Source organism: Microtus pennsylvanicus, chromosome 9 (genome assembly GCF_037038515.1).
Source record: "Microtus pennsylvanicus isolate mMicPen1 chromosome 9, mMicPen1.hap1, whole genome shotgun sequence".
NCBI lineage: Eukaryota > Metazoa > Chordata > Mammalia > Rodentia > Cricetidae > Microtus > Microtus pennsylvanicus.
Window position 1 is genome coordinate 89401736 of NC_134587.1, and position 11116 is coordinate 89412851.

Here is an 11116-nt window from a genome sequence, read left to right on the forward strand (position 1 = left end):
GGGCTCCACTATTCACCAAAATTAAAGTCTTTCATTTCTTCACAGACAAGATCAAAAAAATTATTATCAAACATTTTCTTAAAATTATACTAATCTATTGAAAATCAATCTTTTCTTTATACTGAATCTAGCATCATACTATTGCCTCCAACTATTTTATTTTGTAATATGTTTTATATAAGAATGCAAACTATTAAAACCCAGTAAATTTGTATTCAATTTTTTTCCCATACCAGACACCAAAGGAAATTTTCATTAAGTAGGATGTACAGGTATCATTCTTTTATATAGGTGACTATATATATATATATATATATATATATATATATATATTAACAGCATAATATGTACACAGACAATATAAACACATAACCATCATGACAAATTATGAGCTTTTCACCAGTTTCATGATCAATATGTATCGATCTTTAATAACTTAAATAAAAATGTAAATATTTGTTGGGGATTGTCTCTTGTTTATAATGCATTTGACTCTGGATATGAGTAACATGTTAGTATTAAGAATACTTTGCACTTAAGGGGAAAGGAAATGCAGTCAGCTTACATCTCCTCAATAGGAGTATCTAAATCTCCATATACAAAAGCTCAGTATATAAAGTGCTTGTTGCACAAACACGAGAAATAGACTTTGGTTTCCTGGCATGCACACTAAAAATTTAGAACAAATTATTACAAAAATACCACAAAACAGAAAAGGCCAAAAATTTCCAATAGCAATAACAAAAACAGCAGCAGCAACAAAAACAACCAAACATCAAAGCAACCAGCCAAGTGAACAGGAAATTTGGAGGCACAAACAACAGGTGCCCATGATTAGAGAAATTTAAAGGTTGTGAGTATAAAGAAAATTGTGTCAAATTCTATTAACTTCATCTGTTAATATAGTTTTATCAATTTTCATCTTATTTTATGCTTGCATATTATGAGTTGTATAGTTATAATCTTAACTTTCAATTACTTGTATTCTGAATGTTGCTGCATATCATACAAAATGTGAAATGTGTTTGAAGTGTTTGCTATAAAGTAACGGCCATTTTTGATCAGCAAGGTGGTGAGATTTCTCAGTGTATGAAAAGGTTTGATACGAAACCTGATGACCAAGTTTCCTCCCCAGGATTCACACGGTGGAAGAAAGAGAACTGGATCCCACCAATTGTTTTCTGAGTTCCATATTTGATTGTTGGAACATGCATGTGCACACCCACACCCCTCCACACCCACAGATACAAGAACATACATGTCCCCCCACACAAGCAAAATTGCTGAATTGAGCCATTTAACACATATATACCGGTTAAATATCTCTAACACGATCTCATTTATAAATTCTTTCTTTCTTGAATTATTTTAGTGCAGATGGAAATCACTTCTCTAAATGAATAATTGTGCATTTTCAGTACTGAAATTCACCCAGGGCATATGCTTTCTTCTAAATAAATACAGAAAAACCAATACTCTAACCTTTTCTCATCTCCCACTTTATAGGCATTCAATCCTAGAATTTCTCATGGTTGGTAATGGTAATTAAGTCCAAAGTTTTGCTCCCACTAAATATCACTTTTAATGTGTTCCATTTACTTTCTTCCAGTCATGACTCCCATTACACTTTTCATAAGTGAATGTTCTATGGTATTACTATACAGAATTGAACAATTAACCCTGAAAACTTCTTCATGGACACGATAACAATTTAAAAACAAAATGATTTCAGTAAGACTTTGTTTTCAGAGGCATCTAAAGGAAGGGTAGAATTCAGCGCTCTCCAAACATCTCTGGAGTATAACTCTGAATTTTATTACTGTGCCTTCAAATTCCCTCTTGAATGCCGATGTGACATCATGCCTGTCAGTTGGTAATTTATTCTCCTTCTGTCTGCCTTGTGTATTTCTGTTTTTAGGGCCTTTTGACATTTACAGTATTATATTATGATGTTGAGACCTTGCTGATCCCCTGAGCTGGCTGTTCCTTGGTCTCCAGAATGAGGCACTTCAATCCCCACTCTTTCAATCTAGGAATGCATTGAAGAGTGTTATGAATCAATACCGCATGCAACAAAAAATTTAAACTCATGTAGAATAGAAATAGCTTGTTTTGAAAATCATGTCTTTGAAATATGTAACCTATGTTGAAAGTGTTTACTGTCTCACGCTTAATTTTCAATAGTACGTTCATATTGCAAAGACAAAATCATCAACACAAATTAGAGATTATCAATATAGTTAACAGAACTTTTTTCTCAGAAAGTCAGTTTACCCTTGCTTAATTCTGAGGAAGGCATGCTTACTAGCCACTGTTTCTTCACCAGTAACTCAGACAAAATACATAAATTCCAAAGATTGAAGTCGGAGTGATAATGAATAAGATAAAACCCTTGATTGCTTCCTGCCTCATGCCAGAACTCAAATTTTTACAACACATCAAAAGACAGCAGCGTCTAGAAAAATACCATATAGGAGATAAAGAACAGTGAACCCCAGAACCAAAACATTCTCTCTGTTGGAAAACTGAAATCTTACTTTTAGCTTCAGCATAGATCCCACTCTCTCTGTCTAGTTTTTCAAGATTCTCAGTGGCTCATTTGAGGAAGAAGAAGCCATCAGGTCCCTGGCTCTCTTGTACTCTTGCTTGTATTTTTGGTCCCTTATTCAGGAATCTTTTTTATTCTTTCATGTTTATCCTTCTTTCAGATGCTCTGTAGCCTCATCTTAGCTATAGGTATAACATGATTGGCTCATGAGGTTTTGCTTGTTTCATTTTAAATGATTATAAGACTATTTCTTGATCTTCATTTTGTCTGTCTTCCATTATTGGCTTATGAATTATCAGAGTCTTTCATTAACCTTCCTTACAATTCCCTAACGATCATATTTCTTTCTGTTATTAATTTTTATTTGACTCTGACTCATCTTAAAGTCAACGAAAGCAATGAAGCCTGGGCCTCCTTGCTCAGAAGGACTGTATGTTGGCTGTCATTATAGCAATAGAGATTTCTCCTCTGTGGGTGTAATCAGCCTTTATATCATCTTAGTCACTGTCATCATAATCTTCCCACTTTTTCACCTTCTTCTTTTTTGATCTCTTTATCCTTCCTCTTCTCCTTCCCTCCTCCTCCTTTTCCTCATTCTTCATTTATTTTATTTCATTTATATATATTTTTTTTGTTTGTGCTGTTCTGGACAGTGAATCCAGCCTCTGACTAGTGCTGGGCTAAGAGACTGAAAATGAGGGACTAGAGGGCAGGTCTCCTGCTGAACGTAATTCTGGTGAGGACAACTGGGTTCTTCTCTCTTGTGCTTTTGACTTCCTTAAGTGTCTTTTTTTTTTTATCAGCCCCATCTTCTTTAATTTCTGCCTGTCTGTTCAGAGGAAGCCAAAAATGCTGTTTTCTTTTTTGACCATGGACAATTCTATACTACAGGATTACACAAAAACTAACATTGCTTTATTTTACTGTGTTGTTATCTCATGATTCACACTCAAACCTTTCAAGTCTCTTGGAATTATATAGTCTCACTATGCTTGCAACATATTCACAACTGATACTCTTCCGGGATTGCCACAGAAGATATTGCTCTTATTTCCTTTTGTAAACCAAAGCTCATTTAACTTGCTGTCTTTCTGTTAATATGATTTGTACATAACAAAAGATAACGCTTAAAAGCCCCTTTAAGCAATAGTTATTGCAAACATTATCTTTTTTTGATTTACTAAAATTACGATGTGATACAATTTTATTTCAATTAAGTTTAATTGAGACTTTAATGCAACAATAATAATGACAATAATATGTAACAGTCTATACAAAAGCAATTCTAGAATGAAATAAATAACTTTACGTCAAGACAGCAAAGGGATTGTTACATACAGTTGAATACCTAAATTGACACTGAGAACAAATATACCCTGATTTGCAATACGTTTGCACAAGTCACGTCTCATCTCTACACACTCAATGTATTCAAAATGCATGGCTTGCGCTTCAGCGTTTATTACAGAACAAATTTCCTCTATTCAAACTGTCTTTTTACCAGGACTTCTTGTACTGCTTTTCTGAACTATGCTTAATGTGCAATCCCCACTTAAAATGGCCTGCTCTAGTAGCATTTTATTGATAGACTTCCATTTAATGCCAGTAACAATTACCTTAATAGTTAACAAAGGTTAATACTAAGAAATTCAGTATCAAGCTTCCTGTTCCAGGTGTTCCTGATTTGTCACCAGCTCCCTTGTCTGTGTGTGCATTAGTGTGACATATGGTTACTGAGATTTCCATAAGTACTACAAATATTGCTAATATTCATGTCTTTGCAGTGTTTCCAATTATTCAGTATTATTTTCATTTAGCACACATTATATAGAATAGAATTTAAGTATAACTCAACTTTTGGAATATTACATGCAGGTATTGTATGTGAGCTAGCATTAAGAAGCAAGGCTGCTTTCTTCTTGGTTTTGGAATAAATAATAGTGGTGTAATGAAAGTGATTTTTTTCTTTTTTACTCATTGGAATTTCCTAGGGAACAAATCAAAACAAAAAAAAAAAACACTTGTTCCAGAAGTAAATACACACACACACACGCACACACACACGCACACAGACACACACACACACACACACGTGCGCATGAGAACACACACCAAGACTTTGTAAAGTTCATGAGTGAGAGAAAAAAATCAAAACCTCTGGTTTGTGTTTTATTTGTTTTTGAAACCTACTTGCTATATTTTATTTCAAAGCTTCTGAATTCTGCCTTATTATTCCCAGTTTTAATTTTTGTAGAGATAATGTGATCCACATGTGATATCTGTCTTTACTTCTAGTATATCAGCTGGTAAAATGATGTTATAACTGGTCATTTTATTTTCACTTTGAATAAAATTGAGTTCCTATCAAACATGGGGTAAGGTTTATTTGTGTAAAAGTTTTTACATAATGAAAATAATTTATTTTCCTTCAAATAATTTTGAGAACTGAAAAGGCAATTGTATGTTGGTCTTATGAATACTTACAGGATCCCAAAATTATTGCTATTTTTGTTATTCCAATGTTTCTCTTGATCAGCTTAGACTAGACTGGAATGAATTAATGAGATCCTAAATGAGTTGAAAATTATCTATACCTTTGACAGGTAGCCCATGACAGTCTAGACATTGGTGTTAAGTTTTAGGTTTATTTTTAAAATTCAAAATTATATTTCTTTTTTCAGTTAAATCTGCCTTTCAAAATGAGCAGGCCTCATGCCCTAATGTGTGATAAATGCCTGACTCTACATTCTATTACTTAGTCTTCCTTCTATATACTAGCATCCTGAATAGTAATAATTTTGTTTCAATAGTTATAGATTCCAGTATTATTTTGTATGAAGATATTTTATCTTCATTCCTTATTTATGGTTGCTCTAAAACCACATTAACACATTCAAAGATGTCTATATAAATAACAACTAATGAAAAAGGAACCCATGAATTTAAAAGAGAGAAAGTAGGGTTATATGGAAGAGTTTGAAGATAAGAAAGAAAAGATATAATTATACTATAATCTCAAGATGCATATGGAAACATTTAGGAAGACATTTTCCAAGCAGCTCCTTAATGACGTGCTCTGGGTCTTTTTAGACTAGACTGTCTCTGGTCTGCACATCTCCTTTCTCCACATGCTTCCTTCTGTGTCAGTTATACCACGAAATGATTAGTTCTCAGATACTTACATGTTCTCTTATTTTCAGAACTTCTCACTGCTGTTTGTGCACAACTCCCTGATAAAGGGAAGCTGGACTTCAGGAGTTTTCTAACATGCTTTTAATTTCTGCTGTTATTTCTTTTTGCAATTTCTAAACATACTTTCATTTCCTCTATATCTAGAACATGAATTTGGCCCATTATTCTTGCTTCTGACTTCTGATCAAATTTTTCTTTCCTGTTGGGGGCACGCCTTTAATCTCAGCACTCGGGAGGCAGAGACAGGCAGATCTTTGTGAGTTTGAGGCCAGCCTGGTCTACGCTCATATTACAACAGCTACAGAGAAACCCTGTCTCGAAAAACCAAAACCAAAAAAAAAAAAATAATTCTTTCCTGTGGTGGCATTCTTAATTTTTCTTTTTTTGTGCCTTTTCTAAGAGTATTAAATACAACAGAAAACCATTACAAATGTATGTGTGTTTTTGTTTTTTGTATTATTAAATATATGTCCTTTCTTTAAATTTTTACCTATAATTTCTTTCTAAAGTATTCCTAAATAATTGAAATAGAACTACTATTGTATCCGTACGTGTGTTTTTGTTGGAGCAACCTTATGTAAGATGCTTCAATATACTCTAAGCCAATTCAAAGGATTGCATTTGGTCACATAATAATTTATGTTTTCTGGGGCCATTTGTTAACTGTTTGGCCAATATACTGCTATCCTTTGTGCCAGGTATCAGCACTGTCCTACACATATCATGGTGACTCATAAGTTCATCTGTTTATTGTCTTCAATTTTCTTTGTTTCAAATTTGTTTATTGTGATCTATTCTTTTTTAAAAAAAATTTATTGATATGTATCTGAATCTGTGTTTGGTACATATGTCTGGATCCTGTGATTGGTGTTAAAGGAGGAAATTAGTTTTGTTTCATATCCGGTAAAACATAGCACATGCATTCTTTACCACTGTATCAACTGTCTACACCACTGTTTCCAAATATTCTCTTTAAATATCCATATTTTAATCAAACATGGTGGTGCATGTCTTTAATCCCAATACTAGCTTACTTCCAGTCCACGCATACAGCAATAGGTGTATCTTTATGAGTTTGAGGTCAGCCTGGTCTACAAAGCAAGTTCCAGGTCAGCGAGGACTGTTACACAGAGAAAGCTTGTATCAAAACAACAACTACAGCACCAAATTTATATTTTATTACTCTTTTGGTTTTTTATGTGTTTATAATATAATTACATCATATCTTTGTTCTCCTTCATCCCTCCATACCCTCCTATATGTTTCTCCTGGCGCTCTTTCTAATTCATGGTCCTCTTTTAAATTAATTATTGTTACATGTATTCATATACATATATATCCTAACTATAACCTGTTCAGTTTGTTTTTTAATGCATGTATGTTTATGTTTTCAGGAATGACAATTTAATATTAGATACCTTATTGGTATTCTATTTCCTTGCTAAGACTAGTTTTTCCACACTCATCATGACTATTACCTATGGTTCTTTCCATAGAATTAGATATATTGATTTTTTCCTCCTCCATTTTTGCATTTCTGCTATATTTTGGGGGTTCTGCTGTGTTTGAATGGTTTAACAGACAAATTTTCCGTTTTCTTCCTGGTATGGGATAAGAACTAAGATTTGCAGATTATTTAAAAATGTTGGGCGTGAAGAAAATAGCATTTTTTCTTTACTGTACTGAAATATAGAGTTAATACTGTGGTTGTATTGGATAGTTTTATGTCAATTTGACAAAACCTACAGTATTCTGAGTGATGGGAGTCTCAATTAAGAAAATGTCTTCTCAGAGACAGGTGTGCCTCTTTGAGTTCAAAGCAAGCCTGGTCTACAAAGTGAGCTCGAGGAAAGTCAGCAAGATTACACAGAGAAATCCTGCCTCAAAGTAATAGTAATAATAATAATAATAATATAAAAACAATCTCCATACGATCTGGCTGTAGGCAAGCCTGAAGCACATTTTCTTAATTAGTCTTCAATAAAGGAGAAAACAATCACTGTAGGTGGGGTTAACTTGGGCTGGCATCCCGGCTTCCATAAAAAGCAAGCTGAGCAAACTCTGATGGGCAATGCAGTAAGTAGTACCCCTCCGTGGCCTCTGCATCAACTCCTGCCTCCTGTTCCTGCCCTGTGCGAGTTCTTGTTCTAACTTTGTTCAATGATGAATAGTTATGTGGAAGCTCTAGCCAAATAAACCTCCACAACTTGTTTTTGGTCATGATGTTTCATCATAGCAGGAGTAAAGTACACTAAAAAATATGCTTAGTCAAATAAATTGTTTTTTAATTTATAAATAATTATGATTTCTCTAGTTTCTCTAGCATACTTAACAATTTGTATTAATTTGGAATTTTTTAAATTCAGATTTCACTTCTTTTCGGAAAGTAGAAAGGAAAATCCTCCATCTTTTCTTTTTTTTTTTAAGTGAAAGTGTTAAAATTGGTTAAAAGAAATTAACTAATTAATTAACCAACTAAATCCTGTGATTTAATCCTAAAGTTTAAAGGATTTAAATAAGAGGAGTTATCATGTATTATTGTATCTATTTTAAAATTTCATTGTGTTTGATTAAAAATGAAATTGCAGAGTTCCCCTAGCACCGAGGAAAGGAAGATTGTGAAAGTCAGAGGGGACAGAGGACATGAGGAGAAAATGTAGCGTTGTATAAACTAAGCAGTATATTCGTGTGTTTGCAGAGACTGAAGCAGCAAGCATGTGGCTTGCGTTGGTCTGCTCATGGTCTTATGAGTATACATGATGGCTGTTAGGTTGGTGTTTTGTGGGGCTCCTAAGAGTGGCAGCAGGTGCGTTTCTGACTCTTGCCTATTCTTGAGACTTTTCTTCACTTACTTGGTTGCCTTGTCCAGCCTCTATATGAGGTCTTTTGTCTTATCTTATTGTATCTTATTTTGTCCTGTTCGATTTTTGTCTCTTGGAGACCCGTTCTTTTTGATGGGAAATGGGTTAGGGAGAGTGATCTGTAAGAGAGAGGAGGTAAGCTGGAGCTGGGAGGAACAAAGGGAGGAGAAAGTGTGGTCTGATTGTATTGTCACATAAACTGTGGTCTGAATGTATAAAGAGGCATGAGGATCTCTGAGTTTGGGGCCAGCCTGGTTTTACAGAGTGAGTTTCAGGACAGCCAGAGATACACAAAGAAACCCTGTCTCAAAAGGCAAGCAAACAAAAAAATGGAATCTATTTTCATAAAAATTAAAATTTCTTGAAATAGTTACAGAATGAGCATTAATGTAAAATTCTCCACAGTCATAAGAAAAGCTAAACTTAGAAGTAGACTTAATTTTTTAGTTTTGTTTGTCTGTCTGTCTGTAGAAATTTGGGGTAAAGACACAACACAGGCTAGCATGTACCTATACTGAATTTCTAAATAGCTGTAAACCAGCATTCATTCTGTTAAAAACAGTCAACAGTGTTACATATTTTTCAATCTCTTTGTAGTCTTTTCGTCTAGATGAAAATTTTCTGTTCAAAATAGTTCATAAAGCTTCTTGTCTTTGTAATCAACTTAAAACTAGAGGAAATGACTTGCCTCTATCAGCAGGGTACCATTTTATTAAATTCAATCAAATGTTCTATTTACACACTTCAATCCTCAATAAAATCCAATTTTATTATTTCAAACCTATAATCTTCAGCAGAATTGAATAAGTGTATTTCACCAAAGCTGAATTGTTCCGTCATATTAATCAGCTAGATAAAATTTCAAACAGAGGAGAGGAGGGGCTGTAAGGCAGATCTGGGAGTGAGCTGTGCTGTTTTTTAAACTGTTTTAGTCCTTTCTTCCAAACTAATCAATTTTACATTTCGTGTCAAAATTCTGATTAGTAAATATTGTGTGCTGAAATAGAAATGTTTGCATTTTAACACAGTTTTTATGTGCCGCATGGAAGGTTTTATATTGAGCATAGTAAGGGAATACTAATATTTCACTCTGTTGAGAATAAATAATCATACTTATCTGGCTATATGACAGGCATCATCCAGTTTATTTCTAAGAACATATAAAGCATAAAATGTACTATAAATGTAATGAATAAAGGGAATGTACCTCACTGCATTTCTTTGAAATAACCTTAAGTAACTTGGGTCATAAGATGAGTAAGGCACACTTAATGTAACTAAGGCAGGATCATTTCAAGCATTACTGTATGGACACATTTCTTCTTTATGCTGTCTATTAGTCTTTTGAAAATTTTGTTGGACTTGCCCAGAAACACCTACAGGGAATGTTTCTGCTTTGTTGATAGAGCAGAGCAAATAGCTCTGGATTATGAGCTGGATGCCCCGTTTATAGTCACGGATTCAGAGTTAAGTACCTGTGTGACTTTGGGCATTCAGTTTATACTCTCAGTGAGTAAGTTATTAGTTGCCACCTCTCACCTGTGGCGAATATGTCCTCCCTCATAAATTTCTGCAATTACAATGCGATCAAGAGAATAAATTCAAATAGGCTAACACTTCATTTGATTATTTAACAATTAAATTTGCAACTTCAGTGACCATGGCAGGCAAGGCCCTCATAGCTTGTTGGCATTTATGAATGATATCTGATGCTTTTTTAACTTTTTCAGGTACCATTCTGTGACTTTCTAAGATTCTGATGAACAAAGTGCTAGTTTGTCAATATACAATATATAAACAAGGAAAGTACACATAACATATGTATAATTGTATTTTGTAACCTAGAAATGTAAGACTTAGAAATAAACCCGAATCGTATACTATTAAAATTATGCGCAAGTCATTTAGTTCATTCCACAAATAATGATATACTGGTGGCATTTGTATGCGATGCATTAGTAATAGAATAATTGTCATAAGGCAAGATGTCTGGCCTTGAGAAATGTTTTTGGAGCCATTTGTGTACTAATAGTGGAATGTTCAGAAACCAAATGATACAACTAAATTTTTATCTGTCTCTTTACTGTTTATAAAATGGAGAGACCTTCACTACACTATGTAGGAAAATATCCAATAAAGTAAATCTCCCTTCAAACACTGTAAGTTCGACTTACAAAACTGGATACAGCATTGTGATAGTAATGCAAAGACAATAGTCTTTGACTAAGAAAGCAATGACTAAACAAAATGAATTAATAGATATAAAAGAATTCTTTAAATATAAAAGTATAAATGCTTATCACTTAATGAACAGTCTGAATTATGATAGCAGGAGGATTTAAGGTAAAATGACTAATATATAGTACTTCTATATATAAAGTAAAACTTTCAAATTCTTCATGTTTTCCTTTCAGTTAAATCAAAATAATATGCAATACAATGGCACAAGATTTCATAGAAACTACTACAAAAATGTTTATTGAGTCATAGGATAAGTTACAACGTTGTTATGTGT